Source organism: Rutidosis leptorrhynchoides, chromosome 3, assembly GCF_046630445.1.
Source record: "Rutidosis leptorrhynchoides isolate AG116_Rl617_1_P2 chromosome 3, CSIRO_AGI_Rlap_v1, whole genome shotgun sequence".
NCBI classification, from domain to species: domain Eukaryota; kingdom Viridiplantae; phylum Streptophyta; class Magnoliopsida; order Asterales; family Asteraceae; genus Rutidosis; species Rutidosis leptorrhynchoides.
The window spans coordinates 243,052,696-243,070,838 of record NC_092335.1 but is presented as its reverse complement, the minus strand read 5'-3'; the positions used below and the strand labels follow the sequence as shown (position 1 = coordinate 243,070,838).

General features: G+C 32.2%; 1 long non-coding RNA gene across 3 annotated transcripts; it reads right to left on the bottom strand.

Annotated features, from left to right (window-relative positions):
* Window positions 1–772: 772 nt before the first annotated feature.
* On the bottom strand, window positions 773–3,463 carry LOC139897324 (uncharacterized). Of its 3 annotated transcripts, XR_011776514.1 has the most exons (4): window positions 3,246–3,463; window positions 2,652–2,787; window positions 1,202–1,717; window positions 773–1,029 (listed from the first exon to the last, which is right to left on the bottom strand). It is a non-coding gene; the product is annotated as an uncharacterized lncRNA (long non-coding RNA). The 3 variants fall into 3 exon arrangements; XR_011776515.1 differs by having other exon boundaries at window positions 773–1,717; window positions 2,652–2,805; XR_011776513.1 differs by having other exon boundaries at window positions 773–1,717.
* Window positions 3,464–18,143: the final 14,680 nt, after the last annotated feature.

Here is an 18,143-nt window from a genome sequence, read left to right as displayed (position 1 = left end):
CATAATAATTGTAATGATGATAATAATAATTAATATCAAGTTTAATAATGATACTAGATTTAAGAGCCCGTGCGTTGCACGGGAACTCTTCCACAAAGGATCTTGAATCTTAAAATGATATAAGAATTAACCATATCATTTATTCATTGCCAAAACTATTTTGGTTGGTGAATTTGTTAAGTATCATAACTGTAGTATTTTTCATATTGTTCGAACTGAAATTCTAAGAAGTCATGTGTATTATAGCACTTAAATTATTTGATCTGTCTCTTGCATCGTTTTACCAAGTCCCCAAGAATATTCAGGTTAAAACACTTGCATCTAACTATAGTTGTTCTCATAACTAAATCTAACCCGCCCAATTCACCACCTTTGATGTTCACATGTTTTAAGACAGACTATATTAATATTAAGTGCATATTAAAAAGAACGTTGTAATTAAATAAAAGAAAAAAATGTTGGTGTCTTTAATTAAATTATTTATATAGTCATATATGGAATCCATAAAAATACCTTGAGCGGAGTGTTGATATTTCCGATTCATTAGTATTTACGTTTGTGAATGTCCAATTTCTGCTGACTGTAAACTCTCCTGTAGATGCAAGATCACCAAACGTTGAAGAAGTAGTAGTAAAAAAAACTATAATTTAGTGAAAAAAGTGTGAAGGTGCAACATACCTTGATATTTGATATTTCTTAGTTTTAGCAAACTGGATTAGCAAGATTACACACATACCATAATCACCTTGAGATAACCATAATGTGTTAATAATAATACAAAAATTGCTACTGTTAGAATAGGGTGATTAGAACACCAATTCAGGTGCAATTATAAGATGAATACTCACATCATCAAGAACAAAATGAATTAAGAAATGAAGTTTGGATCCTTCAAAACAACAAAGTAACAAAATCCAATACATATAAGCAAGAAATAAACAATTGAAAAGGCCTTTAACATGTGTACAGGTGTAAACCCATTAAAGTAGATAACGAACACCTTCAATTCCTACAATTGTTGCTCCATGACTTCATCAAATGATCATAATGATGTACCAAAGCATCCATATTATCACCCATTGAGCAGAAAAATATATATACATCAGTTCAATCCAAAAAAAAAAAAAGACAACTGTTGTACAGAAATAATTACAATTCTGAAATAGAACATCAAGATGACCCATCAACCCATTTATATTACCTTAACTTCCTTTATGTGTTGACCGATGAATATTGTTGCTTCAAGGTTTTTGTCAAAGACTGATTACTATGCACCTTTTAAGGAGACCTGACATGTTTTAGCCATTACTCAAAACCAAGTCATGGTAACCTAAAAAACCATCCCACCCATTTTGCAACCTTTAATATTAATAATGATAATCAAATCAAATAACTAATCCTTAATTAATAATTAATAAAAATCATTATGAAGGATATTGAACATCAAACTTGGCACGAAGAGCAAGCTTTTTAAGCCTCCGTTCTTCGGCAATCGGGTCCGCATCCTTGTTATAATGAACAATGGTACCTCTTAGTACATTCTGGTAAAAACAAAAGTACCTCTTTGTTGAACCACCTCTTCATGTCGACAATACTGTTGTCCCTAAAAACAAACCTGACATTCTAACTTGGGTTGTGATGTTTATGCCCATCATGTTTATATTTACCCGAAGTATAAATAGTACTCCGTATATGCTCCTTCAGGGTCTTCATAGATCTATTTAACACAAAAATAGTGTTATACATTTCTTTACTTTTATTTAATTGGGAGAATTAGATTGATGGACACTCAATTTCAAGCAGAGCCTTCTTAACTGGTTCAACCAGAAGAGCGGTTGAAGAGAAGGGATTGAAGGTAAAAATTAGATGAAATGGAAAATGGAAGAAATAATTTAGATTGTAATTGGGTGAAAAATATGAACATACTAAAGCTAATGAAATTAACCATGTGAGTAAATCCATAAAATCAATGGATCAGTACTATTAACTGATTATAGTGCACATAAGAAAACCTGAAATTTTAGAGCTTTAAAACAACTTTGTTCAAACATATGAAAAAATGCAACAGTACTTCTAAAAGACACATTGATGATACATATAATCTTTTTTTAAAAGTAGAAAATAAACACCTACAACTATACACTTACATATTCTACAAAGCAGGTCAAAGTTATATCAAAACAACACTATCTACACTCAACTGTCTTTTAGAAACAGGCTTGCTGACATATTACCGAATTCATAATTATCCCTTATCGTGATATAACCGCCGATATATTTTCAGTTATTTGAAAATGCGAAAATCATATTCATCAAGTACTAATGATTAAACTGTTCGAACCGTAACCTGACACATGGTATTACTTTAACTTCCAAAAGCGTACATAAGGTAATCTACATCATATTCTTGCAAACTTGTCAAAATCTGACAGAAACCTATGACGAACGAAAACGATAAAAAAGATGATACGACTAAAATATTCGGGAAGAAGTTCATAAAATATGATGTAAGTTCATGTTTTCTTCTGCACGAACACATAGTAAACAAAACACAAACAATGAATTTCAAAATTCAATGTAACTTCTTAACCAATATCATATCTCAATGTTGACCAACAAACATAAGTTCCTGAATGAATCGAACAGCTTACCATCAAGGATTGCATCTTTAACCGCAACGATGCATAAAGAGATAAAAACGGAACTCTATTCATTATTTACCCATTTCCGTTGAATCTTACCAACGTATACACATCTATCTTCCAAAAGGACATGATGAATACAAATCTACACAAGACCAAAAGCCTGTAAATTTGATACTTGTTTTAACAGCATGAGCACATATAGTATAACCAATGATCAGGGAATTATGTAAAACAGAGTAAATCCTATGATTTTGTTTGTTAGAAAAACTTCAGTTATATCATTGTTTGTTTGTTACATAAATTATGTCCATCGAATATTAATATTCATGGTAATGGTAATTCTAAATCGTTTCCAAAAATACACACAAATTAGACAGGGTAAAACGTTAAACATTGACTATTTTTTTTATTTCAACCCTTGATTTATTCTGAAAATTATTAAGATGTATAAACAACAGATAATTGATAAGAGGTTAAAAAATTTGATTAATACCCACCTATTGCTCAATTTGTAAAAGTATATTAATCTGATAAACAATTCATATATTAACAATACAACGATGAAATCGACTTTATTTAACCTAGATTTAAATTTAGTACCTTTTGGCATAACTTGAATAGCATACAAATCGATGTTTTTAGCTTCAGGATTGATTTCTTTGTTCCCGATCCGTTGTGATTTGACGGACGATTTTGTGATTTGAAGTGACACTTGCCGATGAGAGGATTCATTCAGAACATCATGAAAAATAAACTTCGATCTGAAAATCCTTCAGTTTGGATTTCTGGGGAGAATAACGTAATGGAATTTCTACAGAGTTTTGTGCCAGCGTGTATCATATGTTAATGGGGTGTTAATTAGTGTTAATTGTGGGATTAAGCTATGGGTTAACACGTCAGAATAGATGATTAAGGGAAGATTAGAGACCGACACGTCAGACTAATCTTCACGATTTATATTATGTTATAGATAGATAGATAGATAGATTATAGATAGATAGATTATAGATTATAGATTATTATAGATTAATAGTAACATGTTAATATCAATAACAATAATAATTTTAATAAAAATGTTAAAGTATCATTATTAATAATGATAATTATATAATGTTAATAATAATAATATTAGTAACAATAATAATAATACTACTAATAATAGTATTAGTAATGATAGTACTAATAATAATAATGTTAATGATATATATTATGTTAATGATATTACTAATAATCCTTCACTTTTAGTAAAAGTGATAATACTAATAATATTAATATTATTAATAATAACATTAGTAATAGTTGTAATAATAATATTTGATAATGATGAGTGATATATAAAAAAAATGATATTAATAATAATATTAATATAACGAATTGATGCTAATGCATAATTATTTACGAAGGATTGTTCGTGAATCGTCGGAATTTGTTGAAGTTTAAATGAATCGTCTCAAAGATTTTGTTCAAATTTTGTCGAAAATTTCCGGGTTGTCATATCTCTATATATAACCTAACCGAACTTAACATTAAATGCGCATAAATAATATCCCCAAAACAGAATCTTCTCGTCTGTATAAATATATAAACCTCGAAGTACTAAACACCATGCCCACTAGCTCTACTGTCTAGTGAACATTCTGGGTCGGGGTGTTAAACCCGGTAGCTACCTTTAGGATTCGCGTCAATTAGTAGGCAATTATAATGTTCAAACTAATTCTTAGGTTACCAAGCTATAATAATCAGGGGGAAATATTCCCATCAATTAGTGGCAGTTATAACGTCCAACTAATTCATTAGAGGAATGTTTTACTTGTGTCTATCTTGTCAAACATTTATAAAAGCATTTTATGTATTCTCAGTCCCAAAAATGTATATTGCAAAAGCTTTTAATAAAAAGGGATCAAATGAACTCAAGATATGATATTTTGTAGTAAAATTTGCATACGACGGAACTGAACAATGCAGGGTTGGCCTCGAATTCACGAACCTATATCAATTGTATATCTATTAAAATATATAATAAAAATCACATAATTTCATCTATTAATTATATAATATTTTTATATTTATAGTTATATAGAATTTATACTAAATTCCATTTAAAAAACATATACTTTATTTATATTATATTTTAAATTATATGTTATATATATTTAAGCATATGTTATTTTTATATGTTATATTAAAATAGTAAATTAGATATACTTATGATATATGTAAAAATATTTTTATTTAATTATCATTAAAATACTAAATTATTGATAATAATACTACTAATAATTAGATTTATTAAAAATAATAATTTTTATAATAATAACAGTGATAATAGTAGTAAAATTAATAATTCATTTAAATTGTAACTTAGTCATCTTCATAATAAAATTTGTATCTATAATCTTATATTTATAACCCTAATAATTATAAAAAATTTAAAATGATAATTTTAATAATAATGATAATAATAATAATAATAATAATAATAATAATAATAATAATAATAATAATAATAATAATAATAATAATAATAATAATAATAATAATAATAATAATAATAATAATAATAATAATAATAATAATAATGTTTTTAATGGTAATACTAATAATAATTATAATCAAAATCTTAATAATAGTAAAAATATTCTTAATAATCATCTTAATGATGATAATAATAATAATAATAATAATAATAATAATAATAATAATAATAATAATAATAATAATAATAATAATAATAATAATAATAATAATAATAATAATAATAATAATAATAATAATAATAATAATAATAATAATAATAATAATAATAATAATAATACAAATAACTACCTCAAAGAAATAGGCCTTTTTTTAAAAAATATAACGCTCCTGCCCAGGCTCGAACCTGTAACCTCTCGTTAACCAGACAACACTCCACACCACTCCTCTGTTATTGCTTATCTGATTTAAGCCATAGTCTAAATCTATTTAACCCGTATATTTCTGTTTTTAGTCCAATAAGGCTTGGCCCAACATGACTAACTAGAAGCCCAATTATCAATCAAATCTTCGGCCCAATAAGAACAGAATCATAACAGCCCAATGGAATCCCGATACTAATTCAATCAATTGGTTTTGGTCTGGTACGTTAGTTAGGAGTTTAAATAGCAAAAAATACGCGATCATCATCATAGTTTATTACCACGTATCCAATCATCATCATCATAATCGTCATCATCACATACATCACTAACATCGATCATCATCTTCATTGTTGTCTCTCATCAACATCACGACCATCACTTTACTGTTTATCATCTTCTCGGATCATCATCAACTCATTATCACCATCATTGCTCCATTATCACCATCGTTATAACATAATCAAGAACAGAAAAGGTACAGCAGCCGTAGCATTAAACATTGAGGGTTTTGTGTGGGTTTGGTGGCGAAACAGCAACACATCACTGCAGCAGCAATATCGTTTTGGTGACTGTGTAATTAGGAAAGATCGAGCAGGTTGTTGTGGGTTCAAAACAGAACTAATGACAGTACAAGAAAACGTTTTGGGTGGTGTTCTAATTGGGTTTGAAGTGGTGGTGTTTGGTGTCTTCCGGTGGCGTTAAAAGGTGATGGAGGTGAGAGAGAGAAGAGAGAGAAGTAGGTGGTGGTTGTGGGTCGTAGTAGCCAGAGATTATGGTGATCACAGAAACAAGTAGCAGCGTAGCAGTAAAGTATGATCGAAACAGTATCATATGGCTGTTTGTTATTGTGTGGGTCTTGATGGAACAACAACATAGAAGAAGTGGGTTTGATGATGGTTTGCGAAAAGTGGTGGAGGTTTATGGTGAAGGTGGTGGTTGGGTGTTGGAGGATGGTGGCTTAACGAAGAAAGTGGTGATTGGCTCGTGATTTAAAGCTAGAAACAAAACAGTTTAAGAAAGGTGTGATTGTGGGTGTTGATAAGTGATGAGATACATATATCTCTAACATATATTTGTATAATTATATAAGTCAGATGATTGAAAGGAATCCAAACAGCATAGTGCCCATCAAATAGTATAGCAGCCATAATTATTGTCTATTTCTACCGACAGTTTATCCCGGATGACTATATCGTGTCCATTGCTAAACAGTTAACGTATAAAAGTGTTCCTAAAATTCCCAAATTTTTAGTTTAAATATATTTAATTATTTCAGTTATTAACTGTTTGAAACCTGATCAAAAAGGTTCGGTAATTATTTATTTTCTGTACCAAATAATATGTACGGAGTACTAAAATTTAAACTAAAAAGATAAAAATATTTTTAACAAATCTAGAATCTTCGTAATCAATTTACACTCCAACTTTTATTTTAATCCTTCATAAACTCGTGTTAAATCTATATGAACGCTAACGAAATGTCAACCGAGTAATACAAACTTTGACAAATTAAGCTCGAAATCATTTATATTTAATATACTCTCTCTATGTATATAAACAGTTTTTAATAGCAAGTTTTACTACATAAATATATTATATATTTTTAAACAAATAGATTTAGTACAATTTTATATATTTACAAGTAATATATATATATATATATATATATATATATATATATATATATATATATATATATATATATATATATATATATATATATATATATATATATATATATATATATATATATAAATAGTTGTTCGTGAATCGTCGGGAATTGTCGAAGGTCAATTGAATATATGAAACAGTTCAAAATTTTTGAGACTCAACCTAACAGACTTTACTTATCGTGTTAAAAAATATTAAATCGTATTGAGAGATTGATTTAAAATTAGTCGAAATTTTTCGGGTCGTGACAACTTTCTGCACTTAACAATCAAACGGAGGCCATCAAATCCCTCACAGATAAGATGGAATCTCTTGCTAAACAACTCAAAGAATTGAAGACGCAGCCGCAGCTGGTCAACCAAGCTCAGGCTTGTGTTAATTGTACCAACCCGCAACCTACTGAAGAATATCAAGTTGAGTATGAAAACCCTGACGGTTCAGTCTGTTACGTTCAATACCCAGCTCGTCCACCAAATCCCGGATTCAATCAACAACCTAGGGTTAATCAATTTCAACGAAGCAATTAACCTTTTCGCTATCGCTATCCACCTTATCCAGCCCAACAATCTCAATTGACCTATGATCAACCACTTCCACTTACTGGTTCACCAGTCGAGGAAAATTCCCCTACCACCCAGATTACAAAAGTAACTAACCCCACTCTCGGAGCTGATGATCAGTTGACTTAGTTCATGCAAGGACAACAACAGCTAAATCATAGAACCGTAGCCAGGCAAGATCAGACGGAGATACTAATGAGAAATCAATTGGCTCTGCTCAAAAGTCTGGAGATGCAGCTCGGACAGTTATCACAACGCCTTGAAACCCGACCGCAGGGAAGGTTACCGAGTAATACTATCCAAAATCCCCACATAAAAAAAGTAAAGCAAATGGATTCCATAATCCCAGAGGAAGAACAACAGAGAAGGTCAGCCAGGCTCAAGAACAAATCGACATATACTCAGAAGCTGACCCCTGAAACTCCAGTTCGTGTACCCTATCCTGGAAGGCTACAGGAGGAGCCATCCAAGCTTGATTCCTTCTAACTTGATGGAAGATTCCTAGACACTATGTCCAAAGTCCCCAACCATAAGAGATACATTCGAAGGCTTCTCTCTACAAAGGAAAGGATACCATATTCTAACAAAATTCCACTGAGTGAAGAATGCTCTGCAATACTCAGAAACTCTCTACCACCAAAGCTAGGAGATACGGGACGATTCGTTTTCCCGTGTTTAATCTACCAATCTGGAACCATTCATGCGCTAGTAGATTTAGGAGCAAGTATCAACCTAATCCCCTACTCTCTCCACAAGAGATTAGAGTTAGGAGACTTGTCACCAACTAAAATGAAAATCCAACTAGCCGATCACACAATTCAATATCCTAAGGGCATAGTTGAGAACGTCTTGGTGAAAGTTGACAAATTCTTGTATCCTACGGATTTCGTAGTAATGGATATCAAGGAAGACCTACACACACCAGTAGTGTTAGGAAGACCTTTCATGAATACGGCTAGGACTGTCATTGATGTGTAAAGTCAAACCTTGATCTTACGATCACATGGGGAGAGCGTTACCTTCAAAATTGGCCGACCAACCGATCTTTCTGGACAGGCAGAGATGTTTGCTATTTCCACCAGACGGATCACTTCCGATAACGAGTCTTCACCACCAGTCGATGATATCGAGATGGGTGTCGTATCACAGTCTGTAGACGACCCAGAGATGGAAGAAGAGGATCCCAGCGAAGAAATAAAGGAAGAGGAGGAATCTGATGAGGAAGAGGAAATGGAAGACGTAAAAGAAACTGCGACAATACCCACTCTAAGCATTAAGCGTCATGAAGAATTAATGAGGCTTGAGACGAAGATCACAGTTTAATCATTTGCTTCAAGAAGAAGACCGATAAGGCTGAGGTTAAGGATATAGAAATTGATCCTGCAAGTATCAAAGTGGAGAATCAGAATACTGAAGAAACCCGTTCATCAGACGCATCCTCATAAGAACATTATACCGATGATGACGAGGAGGAGCAATATGAAGACATTCTGAATAAATCACACTCTCCAACCGAACCAGATCAAGGGGAGCCGGACTCTTATTTAGATTGAATTCCGGTCATATCTACACACGCAGACATAATAACCTTCATCAATGATACCAATGAATTTGAAGATATTCTCGAAGCCATCTGTAAATCAACAATTGATTTTATGCTACGCTTAACAGAACGAATTATGACTATCCGAGAAGAACACAACCTCTATCTCAAAATAGAAGACAATGATGTTGAAATCCTAGAAGAACGTATTCAAGACTTTATCAATTCTCTTCACGATCATATCTACCAAGAAGAAAGGAAACGAGAGCACAATTAAGTGGTTCGCACTATTCTTGAGACAAGATTCTGTCGAGATCAGAAGATCATTTACTCTAAGGTTTATAACGCCTTAGCCGGATCTGCACTTCCGTTCTCAGCAAACCAACGAGCACTACTGACTCTCATCCGGAAGCACATGGATCTTTCCACCGGACGCCCGACTTATCACTCTGATTTGCAAATGATCGAGGATATTCATAGCTTTTTCGGTCTCTTGGAAAGAGATAATTTCGAAAGCACACCAGACAGACTAGTGATTTACGTAACAATTGATCACCATGCTGATCTGATTATCAAAGAGTTACGAGACGCTGTTACGGAGGAAGTAAGGTGAAACAATCCGTTCTCTCATCTTGAACCAGATTGAGTCAACATTGCCACCTATGTTACGAAGCAGATATCACCTATCTTCCACGAATCCACAGATCCTAGTTTCACATTTAAAGCTGGATGTCAGGAGATATACTCTGTAGTGACCCGAACTTTTCCATGTTTATATATATATTAAATGAAATTGTTATTTACATGATTAAGTGTTTCCAACATGTTAAGCAATCAAACTTGTTAAGACTTGATTAATTGAAATAGGTTTCATATAGACAATTGACCACCCAAGTTGACCGGTGATTCACGAACGTTAAAACTTGTAAAAACTATACGATGACATATATATGGTTATATATATAGTTAACATGATTTTATTATAAGTATGTATCTCATTAGGTATTTTAACAATGAGTTATATACATAAAAATGAGACTATTAATTTAAGAAACTCGAAAACGATATATATAACGATTATCGTTATAACAACGTCTTACTAGGTACATATGAATCATATTAAGATATTGATACACTTGGTTAATTATATTAAATGATAAGTAAATATATTATAAAGTGTATTAACAATGAAATACATATGTAAAAATAAGACTACTAACTTAATGATTTCGAAACGAGACATATATTTAACGATTATCGTTGTAACGACATTTAACTGTATATATATCATACTAAGATATATTATATATCATAATATCATGATAATATAACAATTTAACATCTCATTTGTTATAATAAATAATGGGTTAACAACATTCAACAAGATCGTTAACCTAAAGGTTTCAAAACAACATTTACATGTAACGACTAACGATGACTTAACGACTCAGTTAAAATGTATATACATGTAGTGTTTTAATATGTATTCATACACTTTTGAAAGACTTCAAGACACTTATCAAAATACTTCTACTTAACAAAAATGCTTACAATTACATCCTCGTTCAGTTTCATCAACAATTCTACTCGTATGCACCCGTATTCGTACTCGTACAATACACAGCTTTTAGATGTATGTACTATTGGTATATACACTCCAATGATCAGCTCTTAGCAGCCCATGTGAGTTACCTAACACATGTGGGAACCATCATTTGGCAACTAGCATAAAATATCTCATAAAATTACAAAAATATGAGTAATCATTCATGACTTATTTACATGAAAATAAAATTACATATCCTTTATATCTAATCCATACACCAACGACCAAAAACACCTACAAACACTTTCATTGTTCAATTTTCTTCATCTAATTGATCTCTCTCAAGTTCTATCTTCAAGTTCTAAGTGTTCTTCATAAATTCCAAAAGTTCTAGTTTCATAAAATCAAGAATACTTCCAAGATTGCAAGTTTACTTCCAAGTTTTCTAAATCCATTCCAAGTAATCATCCAAGATCAAGAAACCTTTGTTACTTACAGTAGGTTATCTTTCTAATACAAGGTAATAATTATATTCAAACTTTAATTCAATTTCTATAACTATAACAATCTTATTTCGAGTGGAAATCTTACTTGAAATTGTTTTCGTGTCATGATTCTGCTTCAAGAACTTTCATGCCATCCAAGGATCCTTTAAAGCTAGATCTATTTTTCTCATTTCAAGTAGGTTTATCCAAGGAACTTGAGGTAGTAATGATGTTCATAACATCATTATATTCATACATATAAAGCTATCTTATTCGAAGGTTTAAACTTGTAATCACTAGAACATAGTTTAGTTAATTCTAAACTTGTTCGCAAATAAAAGTTAATCCTTCTAACTTGACTATTAAAATCAACTAAACACATGTTCTATATCTATATGATATGCTAACTTAATGATTTAAAACCCGGAAACACGAAAAACACCGTAAAACCGGATTTACGCCGTCGTAGTAACACAGCGGGCTGTTTGGGTTAGTTAATTAAAAACTATGATAAACTTTGATTTAAAAGTTGTTATTCTGAGAAAATGATTTTTATTATGAACATGAAACTATATCCAAAAATTATGGTTAAACTCAAAGTGGAAGTATGTTTTCTAAAATGGTCATCTAGACGTCGTTCTTTCGACTGAAATGACTACCTTTACAAAAACGACTTGTAACTTATTTTTCCGACTATAAACCTATACTTTTTCTATTTAGATTCATAAAATAGAGTTCAATATGAAACCATAGCAATTTGATTCACTCAAAACGGATTTAAAATGAAGAAGTTATGGGTAAAACAAGATTGGATAATTTTTCTCATTTTAGCTACGTGAAAATTGGTAACAAATCTATTCCAACCATAACTTAATCAACTTGTATTGTATATTATGTAATCTTGAGATATCATAGACACGTATAAAATGTTTCGACCTATCATGTCGACACATCTATATATATTTCGGAACAACCATAGACACTCTATTTGTGAATGTTGGAGTTAGCTATACAGGGTTGAGGTTGATTCCAAAATATATATAGTTTGAGTTGTGATCAATACTGAGATACGTATACACTGGGTCATGGATTGATTCAAGATAATATTTATCGATTTATTTCTGTACATCTAACTGTGGACAACTAGTTGTAGGTTACTAACGAGGACAGCTGACTTAATAAACTTAAAACATCAAAATATATTAAAAGTGTTGTAAATATATTTTGAACATACTTTGATATATATGTATATATTGTTATAGGTTCGTGAATCAACTAGTGGCTAAGTCTTACTTCCCGACGAAGTAAAAATCTGTGAAAGTGAGTTATAGTCCTACTTTTAAAATCTAATATTTTTGGGATGAGAATACATGCAGGTTTTATAAATGATTTACAAAATAGACACAAGTACGTGAAACTACATTCTATGGTTGAATTATTGAAATCGAATATGCCCCTTTTTATTAAGTCTGGTAATCTAAGAATTAGGGAACAGACACCCTAATTGACGCGAATCCTAAAGATAGATCTATTGGGCCTAACAAACCCCATCCAAAGTACCGGATGCTTTAGTACTTCGAAATTTATATCATATCCGAAGGGTGTCCCGAAATGATGGGGATATTCTTATATATGCATCTTGTTAATGTCGGTTACTAGGTGTTCACCATATGAATGATTTTTATCTCTATGTATGGGATGTGTATTGAAATATGAAATCTTGTGGTCTATTGTTACGATTTGATATATATAGGTTAAACCTATAACTCACCAACATTTTTGTTGACGTTTAAAGCATGTTTATTCTCAGGTGAATACTAAGAGCTTCCGCTGTTGCATACTAAAATAAGGACAAGATTTGGAGTCCATGTTTGTATGATATTGTGTAAAAACTGCATTCAAGAAACTGATTTCGATGTAACATATTTGTATTGTAAACCATTATGTAATGGTCGTGTGTAAACAGGATATTTTAGATTATCATTATTTGATAATCTACGTAAAGCTTTTTAAACCTTTATTTATGAAATAAAGGTTATGGTTTGTTTTAAAAATGAATGCAGTCTTTGAAAAACGTCTCATATAGAGGTCAAAACCTCGCAACGAAATCAATTAAAATGGAACGTTTTTAATCAATAAGAACCGGACATTTCAGTTGGTATCCGAGCGTTGGTCTTAGAGAACCAGAAAATTTGCATTAGTGTGTCTTATCGAGTTTGTTAGGATGCATTAGTGAGTCTGGACTTCGACCGTGGTTTCTTTAAAAATGATTGCTTAACATTTTTGTTGGAAACTATATATTATTAACATGTATATATTATGTGATATATTAATCTCTTAACATGTTTGATATTGTGTGATAGATGTCTACCTCTAGCACAAATCCCATTGATTCACCTAATAATAATGAAGAGTCGAATATATATTGGACTGATTCACAAGTTCTCGAAGAAGAACCGGAAGAAGAATCAGAACCGGAAGAGGAGGAACCAGAGGAGGAAATAGAACCGGTGGGGGAAATAATAAAACGGTTAAGTAAAAGAAAATCCTCAACCAACCGACCAAGGTTAATTATGGTCAATGGTGTTTTCGCCAAGGAAGCAAAATATTGGGAGGATTACCAATTCTCCGATGAATCGGATTCCGACGATAATTCCGATGATGTTATAGAAATTACCCCAACTGAATTTAAAAAGGCAAAAGAAAATAATAAGGGAAGGGGCATAAAAATAGAGAAATCTAATTCCAACCCCGATGAACTTTATATGTATCATCAACCCCCGAAGCCCTTAAGTTGTAACAATGACCCGGGAACCTCTAAACCACTAGGTTTTTCTAAACCGTTGTGGAAAACGACAGCTCGTATTAGGGGAACGTCATATATCCCTAGAAACTTGGCAAAACGAACCAAAACCGAAGAAGAAGAAACGAGCGAGTCAGAATAATATAGTTGTATTTGTGTGGTGTAATATATGTAATATAGTGTGCTTATGCTTTATGATATATGTAAAAATTGCTTGTATTAATAAGTATTTTTTTTATGAATCTAACTCTTGTCTATTTTACAGTATAAAAACACAAAATGGATAAACAACCCAATATTTTAAGAGACCTACCCGAATACATGATTGATGAAATCTTGTCTAGAGTCGGTCAGAATTCTTCGGCACAACTATTTACGGCGAAATGAGTTTGTAAGACATTCGAAGAACGTTCCAAGAATGTCTTGGTTTATAAGAGACTTTCGTTTGAAATATGGGGGATATCACATTGGGAAACCCATAAGTTACGATGTGTTTACTTTGACGCATATATTGCGGGGAACCCAAATGCTATTTTACGCAACGGGTTAAGAAATTATTTTGACTCAATGTATCCGAATATAGGACTTCATGATTTAGAAAAAGCGGCTAACATGCAACATAAAGAAGCATGCTATGCTTACGGGTTAGTAATGTTCGCTTCTCACCAAAGTGAGAAAAAGAACATCGGGCTACAACTATTAAACAAAATGTTCCCACAAGTGACGGAGTCGGTAATTGGGGTAAGAAATGAGGTTTTTAGGTTATTACGAGACTGTTGGTCATTACGTAACCCTCATCCCTTTGACAACATTACAACACGCTGTCTTATCAACGGCCATAACGGTTATGTTCCACAAGACCAAGGATGGGAAGTAGTCCTAGTAAAACCAGAATGCATGACTTGTTTCTGGATGTATGAATTACGTGTCTTTATTGCCTTTGCTGAACGACTTGTGTAATAGCTAGAATTATCTTGACAACTATCTTGTATCAAAGTTATTGTTTGCTATATTTCATGCTTTATGTAAAATAAGCGGTATTATAAGTTTGTAAAATATTGTATAAAAGTTTGAACGCGAAATATTATTATAATTAGTTTTTCATATAGAATTGTAGTAGTTGAATTGTATATTAGCTACTAAGTATGAACTTAACGGGTAGGTACTACCCGAATTTAAACTTATAAAACGCTAATATGAAGAAAAAGCTTTTATAAATGAGTTCATATTATGCTACGAAATACTATTAACTACTCTTAATATTCTGTATGATTAACTTGTTCCATTTGACTATTTTGAAGGAAATGGCACCGACTACTCGACACACCGTGAATATGAATGAAGAGGAATTCCGTACTTTTCTAGCTTCAAACATAGCCGCAGTACAGGCTGCGCTACATACCAACAATAACCTTGGATCTAGCAGTACAGGAAATCGTGTAGGATGCACCTACAAAGAATTCACTGCCTGCAAACCTTTGGAATTTGATGGAACAGAAGGACCGATCGGATTGAAACGGTGGACCGAGAAGGTCGAATCGGTGTTTGCCATAAGTAAGTGTACTGAAGAGGACAAAGTGAAGTACGCTACGCATACCTTCACAGGTTCTGCGTTAACATGGTGGAATACCTATCTAGAGCAAGTGGGACAAAATGATGCGTACGCACTACCGTGGTCAGCATTCAAGCACTTGATGAACGAGAAGTACCGTCCCAGAACCGAGGTCAATAAGCTCAAGACAGAACTTAGAGGGTTACGAACCCAAGGATTTGATATTACCACGTACGAAAGACGATTCACAGAATTGTGCCTATTGTGTCCGGGAGCGTTCGAAGATGAGGAAGAGAAGATCGACGCGTTTGTGAAAGGATTACCGGAAAGAATCCAAGAAGATATAAGTTCACACGAGCCCGCTTCCATACAACAGGCATGTAGAATGGCTCACAAACTAGTGAACCAGATTGAGGAAAGAATTAAAGAACAGACGGCTGAAGAGGCCAACGTGAAGCAAGTCAAAAGAAAGTGGGAGGAAAACGGTGATAAGAATCACCAATACAACAATAACAGCAATTACAATAATAATCGCAACAATTATTGAAATGTCCCGTTCTTATTGATTAAAAACGTTCCATATTAATTGATTTCGTTGCGAGGTTTTGACCTCTATATGAGACGTTTTTCAAAGACTGCATTCATTTTAAAACAAACCATAACCTTTATTTCATCAATAAAGGTTTAAAAAGCTTTACGTAGATTATCAAATAATGATAATCTAAAATATCCTGTTTACACACGACCATTACATAATGGTTTACAATACAAATATGTTACAACAAAATAAGTTTCTTGAATGCAGTTTTTACACAATATCATACAAGCATGGACTCCAAATCTCGTCCTTATTTAAGTATGTGACAGCGGAAGCTCTTAATAATCACCTGAAAATAAACATGCTTAAAACGTCAACAAAAATGTTAGTGAGTTATAGGTTTAACCTATATATATCAAATCATAATAATAGACCACAAGATTTCATATTTCAATACACATCCCATACACAGAGATAAAAATCATTCATATGGTGAACACCTGGTAACCGACATTAACAAGATGCATATATAAGAATATCCCCATCATTCCGGGACACCCTTCGGATATGATATAAATTTCGAAGTACTAAAGCATCCGGTACTTTGGATGGGGTTTGTTAGGCCCAATAGATCTATCTTTAGGATTCGCGTCAATTAGGGTGTCTGTTCCCTAATTCATAGATTACCAGACTTAATAAAAAGGGGCATATTCGATTTCGATAATTCAACCATAGAATGTAGTTTCACGTACTTGTGTCTATTTTGTAAATCATTTATAAAACCTGCATGTATTCTCATCCCAAAAATATTAGATTTTAAAAGTGGGACTATAACTCACTTTCACAGATTTTTACTTCGTCGGGAAGTAAGACTTGGCCACTGGTTGATTCACGAACCTATAACAATATATACATATATATCAAAGTATGTTCAAAATATATTTACAACACTTTTAATATATTTTGATGTTTTAAGTTTATTTAGTCAGCTGTCCTCGTTAGTAACCTACAACTAGTTGTCCACAGTTAGATGTACAGAAATAAATCGATAAATATTATCTTGAATCAATCCACGACCCAGTGTATACGTATCTCAGTATTGATCACAACTCAAACTATATATATTTTGGAATCAACCTCAACCCTGTATAGCTAACTCCAACATTCACATATAGAGTGTCTATGGTTGTTCCGAAATATATATAGATGTGTCGACATGATAGGTCGAAACATTGTATACGTGTCTATGGTATCTCAAGATTACATAATATACAATACAAGTTGATTAAGTTATGGTTGGAATAGATTTGTTACCAATTTTCACGTAGCTAAAATGAGAAAAATTATCCAATCTTGTTTTACCCATAACTTCTTCATTTTAAATCTGTTTTGAGTGAATCAAATTGCTATGGTTTCATATTGAACTCTATTTTATGAATCTAAACAGAAAAATTATAGGTTTATAGTCGGAAAAATAAGTTACAAGTCGTTTTTGTAAAGGTAGTCATTTCAGTCGAAAGAACGACGTCCAGATGACCATTTTAGAAAACATACTTCCACTTTGAGTTTAACCATAATTTTTGGATATAGTTTCATGTTCATAATAAAAATCATTTTCTCAGAATAACAACTTTTAAATCAAAGTTTATCATAGTTTTTAATTAACTAACCCAAAACAGCCCGCGGTGTTACTACGACGGCGTAAATCCGGTTTTACGGTGTTTTTCGTGTTTCCAGGTTTTAAATCATTAAGTTAGCATATCATATAGATATAGAACATGTGTTTAGTTGATTTTAAAAGTCAAGTTAGAAGGATTAACTTTTGTTTGCGAACAAGTTTAGAAGTAACTAAACTATGTTCTAGTGATTACAAGTTTAAACCTTCGAATAAGATAGCTTT